Raw genomic sequence first — 18325 nt, forward strand, 5'->3', positions numbered from 1 at the left:
GACCATCAGACTAAACAAAATAGCTATAACCTGGGTTCTGGTACTCATCGGAATAAAGGACATAAATCCAGATTAATCTGTCCCTACACTACTCTAAATGACATCCCTACTCAACAATATCCCAACCTAATCAAAGGTGTCATCAGTGGTGACTTCAAAGAAGTTCACTCACTTCTCTCCAAGACTAGAAAATCCTGTCATAACTAAGCTATTTACCAAGACCAACCACTCTCTCAGACTCCTCAGCCCATCTGCTCTGCCTCCACCCTCTGGGTGCTGTCCCTAATACGAAACCCCAAAATGCGAACAACACGCCTTCAGGTACGCCCTCTCCAAGGTGTCGATTACATGAATTTTTCCACCTTGGCCTTCTTCCATCCTTGTCCGTTAAACATCCTTGGGTCCCAGACTCTCTGTTGCTTCCAGTTGTATCTTCAAATTCCTGGTCTACTCCTCCATGTCTGGGTCTAACATCTCTAACTCTCATACACAATGGGCCCTTCTACTCTACAATCTACTGGGTGATGCACCTGCAAAAGAATATACGCAAAAAGGCTCACAGTCTAATAATGTTGCAACATTTTCTAAAGCCTCTTTCATAAGCATTTCTATCGTTTATATGTTTAAGCAAAACATTTTCATACAGGCCTGCGCCATTTCCATGAACTAGGCCTCTGCTAGAGTTTTAGGCCTCACGTTTACATGAACAGTTCTCTGTGTTCTCTAGGCCTTCAACCTTAACGACAAATGCATTTTCTCTATATTCGACTAATTATTGAGTACATAAAGCATGCTCACATTTCAGTAAATCAATCTGAAGGCACATTAGTAAATCAATTAAACACTCTTCTCAATAGTAAACGATTTCATTTCAAAGCAGCTCTATAGTGCAGCAAATATGAATTTGCACCTTGTAACGTTGGCTCTGCACATTCTCTGATACCAATTTACTTGAGTACTTGTCATACATTGCGTCTAAACATGATTAAAGTCCTTTATATATGCGGGTGCTAACTACTTGTACATATGCTGCACCCCTACAAACTTCACTGTAAATGGCGCTCTCTCAGTTCCCCCCTTTGATGACCCATGTCATCACCACCCACACATCTGCCTTAGGGTAAGAACCAATTAAACTGAGCTTGTGGCCATTTTCCCTCGTTTGAACGATTCCAACGCTCTCAGGCTGCGATATTGACTATCCTGCAGCCTTTCCATTCGCATCTCTTGCGCTCTCATTGATCTCGCCAACCTATTGGACCTGTACCACTTGTACAATCTTACCAAACCCCACAATCCAATCACACATGCCACTGCTATGATAAGGGGCTTCAGTACGAATCCAAGAAAACTCTTTCCCAAGTTGGCAAACCAGCTTCCAACCTTCCCAAATCCCTTGCCAACCGTCTCCCGCGCATTCTCTTGCGTCAAGTCCTCTATTTCATAATGGATTGCAGTAATGTTGCTTATATATTTCTCCAGATCCTTAAAGTTGTCTGGTATATAAGTGCAACATTCTTGGACCTTCAAACGTTTACAGACCCCGCCCTCTTTTGCTAGGATGACGTCAAGAGCAAGACGGGTCTGTAAAACCATTGTCCTAATCGACAACATCTCACCCTCAACCAACACCAATAACTTGGCAGTATTCATTGACAATTCATCCACAACAGTTGCCAGCCGCCGTATCTTTATGTCGTTCAAAATGACACCCAACATAGGTATCGCTGCTCCAAACACATCTCCCACAATTGCTCCAGCACTTTCCCCTCGCTTTACCCTCCTTTGAGACCCTCCCTCTAAGAGTTCGAAATCCTCAGTATGGTAAATCTTGGGAAAAATAATTGCTAGATAGCAAGTTCCATACCACTTCTCTGGCAATCTCACATACGCATTCTTTCCGCAGACAAAATACACAGTAGGAATCACCTGAACCACGCTCTTCAAGAAGTCCTTTGTATAGTATTCTAAGGTGAAGGTGTGGTCACACGTAGTCTGACCCACATACACATTTTCATAATACGTCTGTGGTCTGTGCAGACACAGCTTCCCTTTCTGTATTTCATCTAGAGCTATTGGCCCATAACTGCCTCTTGACTTATGCTGTTTCTCTTCTTCGGTCCAATCTACCTTTCCTTGCCCTGAATCTCGCAACTTTTTCTGTTTCTTGTACCTATCTTCTACCTGTTCAATGAACTTCTTTTCTGTATCTGATAACAAACATGTCAAGTTGTGTCGATGTGCATACGGGGTGTCTAGCTCTCGAGTGGGAATGAAAAAATACCCAAGTCTATCCTCTGACTTATAATAGTCCCACTTGTTCAAATGCTTGTAATTCGGGACTTCTGGTAACACAGCATCATAATTCGAAAAGAAATATTCAAAGTGATTTCGTCCATATAGGATACTAATCAGCAAACTACAGGATATTCCATATGTCAATGGAAGGTGATGGTATCTAATACCCTCATCTACGGAAGCTGGTAATTGCATGCACACATAACAGTCCTTCGCATCCATCGCCTCAATGTATTCATACAACAGCTTGGCATACGCATTCTGCCCAAAATTTCCTTTAGACAGATCAGTGTGTAGCCTACGGCTTGCTGCAGCCAGTATGGCTTTCTCTCTTCGCTCTCTCTCTTCCTTCTGGCTAGGAGTGGTAGGTGTCGATGTCCCCACTGCCTTCTCTACCTGTTCGTGTGGTGCAAAATAAGAAACTAAAACTACTATAGCTATAAGGAGTATCACTCCTCCTAAAAGAGTGCCTACTATGCATTTGGCTCTACGATTCGGGTTTCCAGACGCCATGGTCTCAGTACAAAGTAGTTCGTTCTCGGAAAGCACCCAAAAGTCTCTTTCTGTGCTATTTGAGTCTCTCGAACCACCTTGAAAAGCGGAAAGTCCCGTTTCAGTTCTTCTTTTGTTTCCACGACAGACAACCTTAACCCTTCTCCGTCCTCTATGGAAAGTCCCTAAATTTGTTCTTCTTCCACTCGGCTCTAGGTTAAGTTCAACAGTTATTCACAAAGTCTTTTCAAAAGTTTTTCAAAGCAAATTCAAAGTTCAAAGTTCTCAATAGTCTATGATTATACTTGATCCGATTGCTTACAACACATAATCTAAAAGTTCCATGCGGAGCACGACTTCATCATATGCTGGCATGTCGGGTACAAAAGTAGGAAATATCAGTCTATCCAGTAGTAAATCACGTATCTTGCTTAGGAGAGGGGGATTGGGAATGGTGAGTGTCAGTTTACCTTCAATTTCAAGTCCAGGAACCAACAGTATCACTTCCAGCTTAACATTTGGGATCGTACTGGTCACTGCTACTGACCTCACCCTCCCGGACCTCAGTACTCCTGGCATTGGTACTCCTAGCATAGGTAAAAGGGTAGGTCCACTCCGGAGTGGCGTATCTTTGGCAAGGTACTCTCACCCTCCTTGACCTTCTCGGACCCCCTTGCTCAGCTCCTTGTTCTCCCTCTTCAGGATCTGATTCTTCGGACACAGGAGCAAGATCTGTTTCGGAAGCCAATCTCACATTCATTCGCCTCCGTCTCTCGGGCCAATGATCCCCTGCACTTCTTGCCCTTCTTGTTCTCGTTCGCACACCCTGTTCGTCTCCACTGTCGACCTCTTCTGCGCTCAGATCGCCTTCTCCGCCACTTCCTCCCTCTGAGGCAGATTCCGTGTCACTTTCGTCTTGGCCATTTCCTGCTTGATCAGGGGAGTCCCCAAGTTCTACAGGCACCCCCACAGCTTGACTTGCTCCCTCTGATGAATCCTCTTCTTCGTTATTATTTTCATCTACGAGAGGAGCTGTCCTCTCCTTGGGTGCTGGGACTCGTCGGGTGTGAGAAGCATGGACCCAATTTGGCAATCCACCGCACTTCACAGCAGTAGTAGTGACTAGGATCACTTGGAAAGGTCCTCTCCAACGTACGTCCAGGCAGCTCTCTCTGACGTGCTTCCGCACCAGGACCCAGTCACCAGGGCACAGGTCGTGACAAAGGTCGCTAGAAGCCGGAATTTCAGCAGCCTGCACCTGAAGAGACACATGACATCAGAAAGTCCTCTGCAATAGTCAAGAATCACATCATCTGTGATATTCATCAAGGCAGTTGTAGGAATAGATGGCAGTCTCATAGCTCTCCCCATCAGCACTTCATGGGGCGAGAGCCCTGTCCTTCTGTCTGGGGTACTACGCATGCTCATTAGTACCAATGGCAAGGCATCGGGCCACTTCAGGGATGTGGATGAGCACACCTTTGCCATTCGAGCCTTCAAAGTCCCATTGATTTGCTCTACTATGCCAGAAGCCTCTGGTCTATAGCTACAATGCAGTCTCTGGTCAATGTTCAGGGCAGAGCAAAGCATCTTCACAACTTCGCTATTAAAGTGTTTTCCTCTGTCCGATTCCAAAGAGGTCGGAACCCCGAATCGTGGCACTAGCTCCCTCAACAACAGTTTTCCTACTGTGAGTGTATCGCACCTACGAGTGGGATATGCCTCAACCCATCTAGAAAACACACACACAATCACCAAGACGTACCTGAGGCGATTGCACCTCGGCATCTCGATGAAATCTATCTGCATCCTATAGAAAGGTCCGCCGGACCACCCAATGTGACTCAATGTGACAGGTGTTCTTTTCCCAACATTCAGCTGTTGACAGGTTACACATCTCTGACATACTGCTTCTGCGGCCTGTCTAAATTTTGGGTTGTACCACGTTTGCCTGAACACACGCACCATCGCATCCCTTCCCAGATGCACAGGACCATGTATCTGTCATGCCATTGCACTCACCAACTCATTCGGTAACACAGCTCTTCCATCAGCTGAAACCCACATGTCCAAATCTCCTTTCACACAGCCAGCCGATTCCCACACTCTTTTTTCATAATCGGATGTCTGTCCTTGCATGTCTCTCAGCTCTTCCCATGTGTCTGCCACCTCAAGCATCATGCTTAGTTCGGTTCTTTCCCTTGGTCCCTCAATTGTTTGTTCCGTAAAGGAATATCCCTGCTCTGCACAATAGCGTGCAACTTCATCAGCATAACGGTTCCCTTGTGTCACAAATCCGTTCCCTTTGTGTGTGCTGTGCATTTCACCACAGCTATTTCTGCAGGTCTTTGCAAGGCCTCCAGCAATAACCTGATAAATTCACCATTTCTGATTGGGGAGCCCGATGATGTCATGTAACCCCTCTGGGACCCCAACTGGCCGAAGTCATGAACCACCCCAAGTCCATACTGACTGTCCGTGAATATGGTGATCTTAATGCCGTTGGCTGCTAAACAGGCGCTTGTCAATGCGATTATCTCAGCCACCTGTGCAGAGTGTACTCCTTCCAGGCAGGCTGCTTCAATTACTCCAGAAATAGTACAGACAGCAAAGGCTGCTCTCAACTGACCAGTATTGTCCCTTACACATGAGCCATCCACAAAATAAATTTCATCAGGGTCTGTTAATGGCACATCAACAATATCCGGTCTAGGCTTGGTGCATAGTTCAGTTACATCAAGACAATCATGGTCTTCCCAATCATCTTCTATATCATTCGGTAATGGTAACAAAGTAGCAGGATTCAAGACAGAGCACCTCCTGAGAGTCACATTCTCTGCAGCAAGTATAACCTGCTCGTAGCGTGTGAGCCTGTTGTTTGTCAGGTGCTGCGTCTTGGTCCTGGTCATCAACAATTCCACAAAATGAGGTACATGCACTGTCAGTGGATATCCCATCACAATACTTTCACACCTTTCAATGCTGACACCTGTTGCAGCAACGGATTTGAGACATCCGGGCAACGCTGCGGCTACTGGATCTAAGGTAGCCGAAAAGTATGCAACTGGTCTACGGACTCCTCCATGATCTTGCACTAAGACTGCCAATGCACACCCCTCCCTTTCGCAGCAGAACAATGCAAATGATTTGGTGTAATCGGGCATTCCCAGAGCTGGAGCGCGACACAGGTCCTCTCTCAGCTCCAAAAAGGCCATCATACAATCTGTGTCCCATGGTACCGGACCACTCACGTCCTTGTGCGTCAGTTTCTGCAGTGGTTTCGCCTTCAGAGAAAAATTAGCAATCCACTGTCGGCAGTAGCCAACCATGCCTAAGAACATCCTGACCTCTCTTTGAGTCGAGGGCACACTCATTTTCATGATAGTCTCAATCCGGTAAGGTGACACCTTTCTCTTCCCCTTCTCTATTCTGTGCCCCAGATACTGCACTTCTTGCAGGCAGTACTGTAACTTATTGGGAGATACCGTGTGTCCATTCTTCCCCAGATGGTTCAACAAGGCAATGGTATCAATCCTATAAGCATCTTCGGTGTCTGACGCAACAAGGAGGTCGTCTATGTACTGCACAAGAACGGAGTTCTGCGGCAGTACTAGACTCTCAAGATTCCTTTTCAGCAATTGATTAAAGATCGATGGGCTCTCTGTATACCCTTGTGGGATACGACACCATGTTAAAACGCGACTCTCTATTTTAAATGCGAAAAGAAATTGGCTTTCTTCGTGCAATGGGATAGAAAAGAAAGCCTGACACAAATCAATCACAGAAAACCATTCAGCTTGGAACGGTATCTGAAACAGTATCACTGATGGATTCGGTACCACTGGACAGCATGGAACAACTATGTTGTTAATTTTTCGTAAATCCTGCACAATCCTGAACTTCCCACTCGGTTTCTGCAACCCCATTATCGGAGAGTTACAGGGACTTCCCATAACCTCCTTCAGAATTCCCTGTCTAACCATGGACTCAATCACAGGTTTTATACCTTCAAGTATTTCTGGGGTCAGCTTGTACTGGGGAGTTCGAGGAAATTCAACATTCTGTCTCACCTGAATTCTAACTGGCTCTACCCCTTTGATCAGTCCAATCTCCTCTCCTGTGAAGTCCCAGACTTCTAGGGAGACCAAGTCTCTCAAGTCCCAAGGGAGTTCCTCCACAGTTATAGCAGGGTACAACTCAATGCACGTATGCGTATTTGCAACCTTAAAATCAGCATCATCATCGTTAGTCTGTAATTCCACTCCCTTTGGGGTACAATAGATGGTGCAATTAAGTTTGCACAAAAGATCTCTTCCTAACAGGCACACAGGACTGGAATCACACACCACGAACTGGTGTCGGTCACTAAAACTTCCAATCTTAACAGGGACTGGCTCAGTCAGGGGGTTAGTCATTCTTTTGTTTGCAACTCCTACAACTTGGATGGTCTGTCCTGAAAGGGGTAAGTTGGGGACCACCGCAGACCGCACAGTTGAGCGAGAGGCACCAGTGTCAACCAAAAATGTGGTGGGATGACCATCTACATCTGCCTCTACAAAAGGTCCTCTCTGATCTACCTCCAGTACAGCTCCTAGAGTACAGCCCTCGTCCCCATCCACATACCATCCTGTCACCTGATCAAATTGGTAACACTCGTCCCCTTCCACTATGAAAGGCATCTGCTTATATACCTTGCTACCTGTTGAAATCTTTGGTGCCTGGGGAACTGGAGCCCTAGGGGCTGACGTCCCCCCTTTCGTCGTCTGGGATTTGGTCACTGTCACCTTCCGTACCGGAGGGGCTTGTACTTCCTCCTCCTCCTCCTCCTCCTGTACCTGATTGTCAGGGTTATGGGGACACTCGCGTCTCCAATGCCCCACCTCGTGACATTGATGGCACTTGGTTGTCTTTTTCAGGGCCTCTATATCTATCCTAGGTCTTGGACCTTCCTCTCCGTCCCTCTTCTGCCCCCCTGATCTCCTCCCCATGGTGCCATTGCCTGACTGACCCTGTCCTCCCGCTTGCATCTGTACTAACATCAGTTTGTCCTTAAGCTTCTTTGTCTTCGAGTCTATCTCGTCACTGCAGTACCTCACATACCTCAAAATCTCATCTAGGGGTTTATTTTGCCAACAGATCAGATGTTGCTGTATCATGAGGCAAATATCAGGCCTTAGTCCTAGGACAAATTTGGATACGAACTGTCCCATATCCTTTGGGTCCATCACATCTAACCCACTGTACTGCTTAAAGATCAGCAATAACCTCTCGTAGTATTCATGCACTGTCTCTTTTGGTTCCTGTCTAGTCCGATCTATTTTCACCCAGTCTATGTCCTGTGGTGGTACCATAGTCTTCAGCCACGTGATCGCCTGCTCATACTTTGCCATTACCCTGGGTGACGGCCCATTCGTGGCAGAATCTCGTTCTGGCTCCGCGGTGGGCCATTCAACACTAACCTTGCACGCTATCCACAAGTCACTTGGGACCACAATGTCAAACAGTGTGTTCAAATCAATCCACAGCACCTTTGAGATTTTAACAAACCTCTCCACCTGTTTGTACCATTCCACTGGACTCTCTCTCAACTTTAGGAATGTGTTCGTAAAGGCAGCCAGATCTCCCCTACTCCAGGGTACGTGTACATAGCCTCCATGAGCCACCTCCCGCAAGGGGTATGCCTCTGCATGCATCAACCCTCCTCCCGGAGATGTCTCCAGAACGCTCCTTCTAACACTCTTTCTCTTTGACCACCTTTCCTCCCATTTCTCCAGAGGGGACCACGTTCGTATTCCCACAATCAGCTCCCTGATGTGAGTTTTTAATCCGATCACCCTCTTTTCTTCTAGATCTTGATCTGAATACTGTAACCGGTGGCCACTCAGCAAAGCTTTTGTTTTTGTCAAATCTACGCTGTATTTATTTGCCAATTCCGATAGTTTCTCATGGGCAGCCCTAGCCCTTCGTGTAACATCCTTCGCTACAAACAGTAGCTCATCTGGTTCGTATAGTTCAATTCTCTCTAGTGGCAATGTACCTTCCACTATTTCCTCCACTTCTGTTTTCAGCCTCAGCACATCTATTCTTCTTGCCTTTATCGCAGCCCTCAATGTACCTTGGCTAGTATTTCCATTAGAGCCTCTCCCGCCACTGTCCTGAATTTCTCGTCTGTTTTCCTCAGGTGTGTTAGGGGGAACCCTTCGGTTCTCCCAGCCTTCTCGAACCCACTCCTGCCTACTATCGCTAGAGGTGTGATGGGACGCCCCCCTATTCCCCACCCCTTCTCGTTCCCACTCCTGCCTGCTTTCACTAGGCGCACAGTGGGATACCATCCTTTCTTCTTGGTTGTCAGACCCAAAAACCTTCCTGGATCTATCACTCTGAGTGTCCACAACCGTTTCCCACGTTCTCAAGTCTGGCCTTAATTCTCTCATCGACCTCGGCCTTGGTCCCCTTAGATCCATTGGTCCCCTCCAACCCATCTGTCCTTCCGAGGAGTCTGCCGATGCCACCAAAGGAGTGCTTCTGTCTACTGGCGTTGGCGACTGCCTCCACCCTTCTTCTGTCCCGTTACTCCTGTCTTCACTGGTGCAACTCTCACTCCCCCTTTGCAACGGATTCTCGACTTGTTTCTGCTCTGGGTTGTACACTGATACTATGGGACCTATGGTGACAGGTACCGTAAGCGCATCTGGCAATTTCTGTGAGTGGACACCCTCTTCCACCCGAACCGTCTGCACTGTAAATCGCCCCACTACTCTCGTCACTGGGGAAGGTGGAGGTGCCTTTTCTCCCTTCACTGGATAAAATATATCCTCTGAGGTGCTCTTATCACTCACCATTTTGACCCCACCATCCCCATCTGAAAGTTCCCCGCACTTGGCTGACATTGGCGTTCCCCCCAACTCGGGATTGTATGGAGGTGGTCTCTCTGCCAATATCCTCTCTATCAGGCCATCGTCTGTCTCGCTGTCCTCATCCTCGTCTTCTGTATTTCGCCTCTGCATCTAGCAACGGGTACAATCTATCCCCTTCTATAGTTTGTACCCTCCATCTCTTTTCCATGGCATCCCATCTCGCATCTTGGACCGCCTTAACTGATCGTTTCACTCTTTCTTGTCGCCTATCCCTGCCCCTGTCATGAGCTGCCCTGATCCATGCATTTAGCGCTTCAAATTGTGTTGGTCTGGGCAAAGGTCGCAACGCAGCCATAATCGCTTTCAGCTGATATAACACTTCTAGTCTAAACGTCCCGTATTTAGGGAAGGTCAATTCTTCATTTCCATCTGTCATCTTACACCAGGTATCAAGCCACAATATGGTATGCAACCCAACATTAGTAGCCATGTAATGAGCTGGAGTATCCTCGGGTGGAGCCTCCTCCCCACCCCGAGGTTCTATCTTGTTTTCGCCTTTAAAACATTTCCGCAACACCTTAAAACATTTCATGATGAAAGCCCAAAACGTTTCCTTGTTCCACAGCGCTTGTTTACTTCCTGATGACAATCCACCAATCTCAGCGCGGCTCCACGCCAACCGACCAATCTCAGCGCGGCTCTTTCTGACGTCACTCGCCTCCGTTTCGCAGCAGTTCCCCTCCTCTCTCCGTACTTCTCGCGGTCTCGCATGCGTCCCAATCATACACTGAAAATGATTACTTCCGACCAAGCAACCACTTCCCTGACTGTACGGCCACAGTCTAACTGTAATTGTCACCCGAACTGGCAAATGTCTGTCCGCGAACGACCGGACAATCGCCTCACTGATAGGTTACAAACTCACGGCAACTTCCGACCAGCGTCTGTTACCCACGCACTCACACATTCGTTCCCCCTATCTCGGTCCTGCGGGCGATCAATGGTACCTCATGACCCCCTTAATAATGGTCGACAATTACTTTGGGTGTTCGATACACCCGAACCACTTGGACTCTCCTTGAGCCCAAGATTTTCACTGGTTGCGCACGCTCACAACCTGTTCCTCTTTCACACTACAGGCATTCAACTCCGCAAGACAATACAACACACAATACAACATAACACCGCAATCTAGCAACGCATGACCCTTTTCATACTCACTCTCCTTCGACCTGCTGCTTTCTGCCGCACTGTCACTCTCCGTCAGTTTTTCGTGGAACACCGTCCTCCATCCGCGATTCTCTGGACACTCATCCTTGGTTCTATGGGCCTCGGGGAAATCTCAACCTACTTCTGGATTACCCTCACTCTAGAAGGTAAACCATCCTACTCTGCTACCAACTGAAAAGGCGGGATTTTACCTCTAGAGTCTGCTTGTCATTCTCTAGAATCCCGTCACAGGTCGACTAGACCTTTTTACCTGCCATAGAGTGAATTAGGCAATCTGTCATAAGAGAATAAACAATTTAGAAATCCCAATTGCTTCCCCCAAGAACCACTGACCAAACTAAGTTTGAAAGGTTTATTACATAACCAAAAATAACTGCAGGTACAAACACCTCAGCAAGAGGTTCAAAAGGTATACTGGCACTAATACAAACATAATCCTACGGAAAAGTCTCAGGCGACTGATGAACAACACCAGGATCAATTCCAGGACCATCAGACTAAACAAAATAGCTATAACCTGGTTTCTGGTACTCATCGGAATAAAGGACATAAATCCAGATTAATCTTTCCCTACACTACTCTAAATGACATCCCTACTCAACAATATCCCAACCTAATCAAAGGTGTCATCAGTGGTGACTTCAAAGAAGTTCACTCACTTCTCTCCAAGACTAGAAAATCCTCAGTCATAACTAAGCTATTTACCAAGACCAACCACTCTCTCAGACTCCTCAGCCCATCTGCTCTGCCTCCACCCTCGGGGTGCTGTCCCTAATACGAAACCCCAAAATGTGAACGACACGCCTTCAGGTACGCCCTCTCCAAGGTGTCGGTTACATGAATTTTTCCACCTTGGCCTTCTTCCATCCTTGTCCGTTAAACGTCCTTGGGTCCCAGACTCTCTGTCGCTTCCAGTTGTATCTTCAAATTCCTGGTCTACTCCTCCATGTCTGGGTCTAACATTTCTAACTCTCATACACAATGGGCCCTTCTACTCTACAATCTACTGGGTGATGCACCTGCAAAAGAATATACGCAAATAGGCTCACAGTCTAATAATGTTGCAACATTTTCTAAAGCCTCTTTCATAAGCATTTCTATCGTTTATATGTTTAAGCAAAACATTTTCATAAAGGCCTGCGCCATTTCCATGAACTAGGCCTCTGCTAGAGTTTTAGGCCTCACGTTTACATGAACAGTTCTCTGTGTTCTCTCGGCCTTCAACCTTAACGACAAATGCATTTTCTCTATATTCGACTAATTATTGAGTACATAAAGCATGCTCACATTTTAGTAAATCAATCTGAAGGCACATTAGTAAATCAATTAAACACTCTTCTCAATAGTAAACGATTTCATTTCAAAGCAGCTCTATATTGCAGCAAATATGAATTTACACCTTGTAACGTTGGCTCTGCACATTCTCTGATACCAATTTACTTGAGTACTTGTCATACATTGCGTCTAAACATGATTAAAGTCCTCTATATATGCGGGTGCTAACTACTTGCACCCCTACAAACTTCACTGTAAATGGCGCTCTCTCAGTACCAAATAATATGCTGTGCTGCATGTGAGGGCAGTGTCGTACCCAGTGTAATACCCCACATTGCCGTTGTACCTTTGGAACTGTCTACCGTGCTGGCTACATATTGGAGCATCAATCTGATGAGAGGTAAGAAATGGAATGCAAACTAATTTGTCAAATCAAAACTACAATTGGACCCTACTGAATCAGGACCAACCACCTGGCTGATTTCAGAAGCATTGCCGCCTTCTCCTAAATCGATAATTTCCCTGTGGTTATCTAGCTATGATCACCTTAACATAGGATAATACTGAAAAGGAGATTCAAGACATGATCACTGAATTTCTATCTTCGGTAATGAACTGCGAATTACACTGCCTTATGGAATGCCATTGTTTCACAGGGTAATGTAAATGAATGAATGAATGAATGAGCAAGACCTCAAAAGCGCACAAAGGTCCATAGGTGCCTAGGCGCTGTGGTTATGCAAAATCACACAGTGAACTGTTAGAAATCAGCCAATACATATGGGGCCCATGTGGTTGCCCTAGTGGGCAGCTTTTCCAGAAACATTTTGAAGATCCTAACCTTCAAACAGTTAGAGCCAAAGAAATCTGTTTATTTTCTTTGTGACGGTTTAAACTTCATTCCATGTAATGGACGTATCTTTTGATGAACATTCATAATTAGGTAAGTACTGGATTAGATCGCATCTATTACCAACCATAAACCACATCTTTTTGAGCTTAGGACTTAATTGCTTGATCTCACTGGCAAATGTGAGCCAAGGAAGCTACAGAGTTTTTTTTCTAATAGCAAGTATCTGAGTTAGTAGAGATGGGATGCTGTCTTTGTATGGCTGTCGTAACCCCTTGCATGCTCAGCACGGCCCTCCACCGTCCTACGTCACGGTAGGCATGCACGGAGGATGGCCAGGGGGCGTCCAAACTCCGCTCACTAATTAATTCTTCCGCACAGGCGGGGAATTTGCGCCGCGCTGGGGAATCGGCAGCGTTTGGATGGCCCCCGGCCGTGCTGAGCACACGCCAACTGTGACGTAGGACAGCCGGGGGCCGTTTTGAGCGCACAAGGGTTTAATAAGCAGGTGAAATGTGAGTTCACCCACAGTGTTCCTTTCTGGGAGGCAACTCTCCTGTTACCAGCTAACATGGCACTTTCAAAGTCCGGTTTACAGGTTATCAAAGTTAAATAGTCAACTGTTTTAGAGTGAGTGAATAAGGTGACAGGGGAGGAGAAAGCAAGTGAGGCCCTCTGAGTGACAGATATGCTGCAGAAGTGCGTTACCCTGTCAACTGCCCCTCTGAAGCAATTACTTAAGTTTTACCCTGGGCAATAACATCCCTGTCTACATGTTGAGGTGGTCTGGCGGGTGCTCAGACGATGGCCTGTCCTGCTATTGTCACCTCTGGCTGTCAGTTGGTGTTCAGGATCAAGCAGGTTGCCAGTGCTGTCCTAGTGATGACCAAAGTGTCACACAACATACAGAGCAAGTACCTTCAACACAAGCATGCATAAAATGGGGAACCCTTAAGTGCCAGAGGAGGTAAGGTGTGGCCAAGAGCAAAAGATCTCTTCTGCAAGGGAAAGCTATTGTAAGAGTTGAGGAAAATCAAAATTGGTACATAGGGCGCGCATAAGGTGCTGCATCGCATTTGGCGATGCAGCGCGCGCAACAATTTTTTTTTATTTATTTACATGTTTACTTACCTTTAATCGGCTGTAATCCATAGTTTACTACCCTCACCATGCCCCACCCCACGTCAGCGCCCGGCAGCACTCCCACCACGGGCCGCTACTGCTGCACCTAGTGAACTCCTAAGGGTCTCTGCTCTCTAGCTACCAATGCAATGCCTCTTTTTCAAACAACGTATTCAAGGTAACCAGAGTCATCATCTCCAGTACATTTCCATCTTCCTTGGTAGAAATTGGTAACATTCAGCTCTTCTCCCACACCTTCAATTGGGGACATTCGATCAGCCTTGAACATCCTTTCTCCACTACGAAAACTCTTCTCCAACTTTGTTAGCGCATCTGCTTCTTGCCAAAAGATTCCACCCATACCTTACTATCGCTCAAAATAAACAATGCATTTTTACTAACTAATGAAGCCCTGTATCTACACCTGCAAAATAGAGAACATGCTAGCAAAACAATTCTCACATGAAAGTTAAACATTGAAACTCAGAAACTCAAGGCCTCTAATTATACTAAGTTAGCACAGCAGGTAAAGTGCATTTGACATGTGAAGATAGGTGCATGCACATTCACAATTAGTACATATAGGGGCACATGCATCAATGTAGGCTTTTGTGATTCCTTAAATGCGATTATTAAGGAATCGCAAAAGCCTATGCATGTAGGTATCGCTTAAAAAATAGCGGTTGCCAAACTTTCCTTAATTGCGAGTCGCAATTAATGAATGGCTTCCCATTCATTCCTAAGGGCCTACAGGCCCATAGGAATGAATGGAAATTGCACGCGCAATTTGCGAGTACCCAATAGGTACTCGCAAATTGCGCTTGCAATTTCAAGGGTGCAAAGGTGCCAAAAGGACACCTTGTTGCACCCCTGAAATTGATATGTGCACACATGTTGCGCACACACATGCCCCAAGGGCATGTGTGTGTGTAACATGCAACTTTGAAAAATGTACATTAGTGCTTTTTTCAAAGTATTCGCTATTTACCACCTGGCATTATTTTTCCGTAAATAGCGTACCCTATTAGCAAAATTGCTATTTTAAATGGCATCTGTTATGTTATGTTATGTTATAGGGGGATTTTTATAGCGCACAGCTACTCCGAAGAGTGTCTCGGCGCTTTAAGATCCTCAGTGGCACCGAAAAAAGGAGAGCAGAAGCAACTTACTGAGAGAAGAGCAGAGTCTTGAGATCCTTCCTGAAGGCCAGAAAATTACCATTGGTTCTAAGGGAAAGGGGTAGAGCGTTCCACAACTGGGAAGCAAGGCGTTTAAAGGAGCGTCCACCACACCGGGCGCGCCGAATCGCTGGTACGACGGCCAAGGCCAAGGTGGAAGATCTAAGTGATCTGGAAGGTTGATAGAAAGTCAACCGTTTCGAAGATACCTAGCACCCAAGCCGTGCAGCGCTTTAAAGGCAATTGTCAGTACCTTAAAAACTTATTTCATTGCATTTAAGGAATCGCAATTTGCGATTTCTTAAATGCAATCGTAATTTGCGATTTTTGCATTTGGGATGATGCATCCCAAATGCAAAAATACCGGTCGCAAAGGGACAGATTCAGAAAATCTGCCAGTATGCCACAGGTTTTTATCTTGATGCATCTGGCCCATAATGAATATTACATGGAATAAAATTATAATTACATATGACTGTATGTTTCATTTTAAAAATTCGTATAGCTATGAATGAGAGGCACATTTTTCATTTGAATTGTCAAACATTAGGATGCACTCATTAAATGATTCTATTATGGTTCTATCGAGGAACATTTCAGTAATACAATTGAAGCTCCATTGTTTATTAGAATGTTAGACCACACGAAATATATTAAGTTCCAATCTGCACAAATCAATGTAAATATGTGACATGTAAGGGTGGAGCCAAAATTAAGCTACACCAAAACAGTTACTTAGTTTCCCTGCCCGTTGTCCCACACCAAAGGAAAACGCTCTAGGCAGGTTGGGGATATTTGTATTATGAACAGAAAAAACAAACTCCTGCTTTAAACATGGTGCACACTTGGCAAACTTAGCTATTGTGAAGGGAGTCATCATGGTTATTGCTCCCTTCAGAGCAGTGAGATCCCTGGTAGTAAGGCGTGGATCTCTAAATATGGTTACTTATCTTCTGCCAGGATGACAGATGTCTTCAACTCCATCTTTCTAGTCGGAATGCGGGATACTCGTCAAGGTCTTTTTCCTGAGGGTCTAAGTCTTACAATGGGGCAAGGTCCTAAGCAGAAGTAGAAGCTTGCAAAGGTAACAAAGCCGGAAACTTCGTTGAGCTGCCACTAAGGCTGTTGATTTTGGCAACAAGAACTCCAAGTGGGATAAAGCTATGTTTGATAACCTTCAAGGGTGCTTCACCACTAAGATGAATTTGTCCACTTACCTGGGTCCAAGCTTTTACCTGCAGACTTAATCCCTTTTTTGGTTCTCAGCATCCTCGAGCGGGCAATGGCTGAAGGCTGGAGCAGGGCAGAGCCGCCCTAGGTTTGATACCTTTTCTGTGAGTTCCCTCTGAAGTTAAAAGTTCCAAAGGTATGAACCTGGTTCTCGTGACTGTCTAAGGTGCAACCTTCCTGGGCAAGCCTCAGCATATAGTGTTCTTGTGGTCACTCCTGCAGTACACAGGTAATCAGAGCAGCTTTCTATGGTACCTGATCTTTCTCCAACCAGTGCTTCTGCAGTGTCCTGCTCTCAGCAGGTCGCTTTTAGAGTCAGGGGTCCTTCTACCTTTTGTGAAGCCGAAGCAAGCAAAACGAATCTCTATCTCCTGACCCTTGGAGAGCAATTCAAATCTCTGGGTGCCAGCAAGAGTTCTTAACTGTTCTTTATTCCAGTCAGACCATCTTCTTCTGGTTTAGACTTTCCGGTTCTAGGAATGTTCTGAGGAGCTAGTATTGAGGTGCCAGTCATATCCTATACTTTGTTCAACAGACAGATGTCTCTCCCTGAACCACATTATAACCTTCCCTCTGTCAGGGTCAAAACATGTCCTCCTTCCTGCTGTTGTTGGAGCTTGAAGATCTAGGAAGACCCAAGAAAGGAATGGGAGCAGATCTGTCAGGCCAATTTGGCATCTCCATCTCAAAATAGGTAGTCTATGGCTGTCACTTCTTCTACCAACTGTTCCTGTCCCCACTCCCAGATGGCTAATCCCTGGCCAGTTATTGATTTCAACACCGCTGCCAACCTTGGCGTATACCCAGGCTACTGACCTATGGCAAGGAGGGTGTTTAACTCCAGCTAGAGAAGGTTGCTGCTCCCTGGAGGTGAGATAATTGGCAGAGCTGTTCTATGCCAATTATGGGCCAGGCAGAACAAGTTAGACTTTTACCAAGTTACTTTCCACTAATGATATTAAAATCTGAGTTCACCAACCAGATTTAGAAAATGGAATTAAATTAACTGATTCATTCTTCTAGCATTTTCCACATTAAAGATACAAACTAAGGGGCATATTTACAGGCCCCTATCACCACTGAAGAACCACTTTTTTGTATGCTCATGTGACATAGCCCCTTTTTTCATATTTACAAGGTGGCGCTACACCACTTAGCATGGCTTAATGCCACCTTGTAAATATTCCCTTTCTGCCGCAGTCCTCTGCGGCAAAAGGGCGAGCAATGAGTGTTGCAGTGGGTATTCCACTGCAACATCCATTGCTTTTTTGAAGCTGCCCCAGACAAGGCTGAGGCAGCACCAAAAGCTAACGCCATGGAATACCAGATGTTAGAATGGCGATACAAGGAGAAATTATTAGTTTCTCCTCGTTTTTGCTTTTTCCACGTGTGCTGCATTCTGCATAGAAAGAGCAAATCACTATTATTGGTTGTTTATGTGCCGGAAGGTGCTCCTTCCTGCACATAAACAATAGCCCTGCAGCGCAGGCACCCTTGCAACATGGCGGCAGGTTCTCTGCGCTGGCACTAGGCAGCTTTTTTTGCACCAGTGTTTGGGGAAACCTGGGGTATACCATATTCTTGTGAATACAGAGCATCCCTGTGTTTTCAAAATATTGGAAAGCAGCACTGCCTAATTTGGTGCAGCTCCACGCTCCAAAATGTTTTTGGAAGTATGCCCCTAAGAGTTTTAGTTTTAGTTCTATCTAGGCCTGTTCCTTTAGAATGCAGCATAAACATACACATGAAAACAGCTTTTTCAAATTCTATCACTATAATGGCTCAATATTTCA

Source organism: Lissotriton helveticus, chromosome 9 (genome assembly GCF_964261635.1).
Source record: "Lissotriton helveticus chromosome 9, aLisHel1.1, whole genome shotgun sequence".
Lineage (NCBI taxonomy): Eukaryota > Metazoa > Chordata > Amphibia > Caudata > Salamandridae > Lissotriton > Lissotriton helveticus.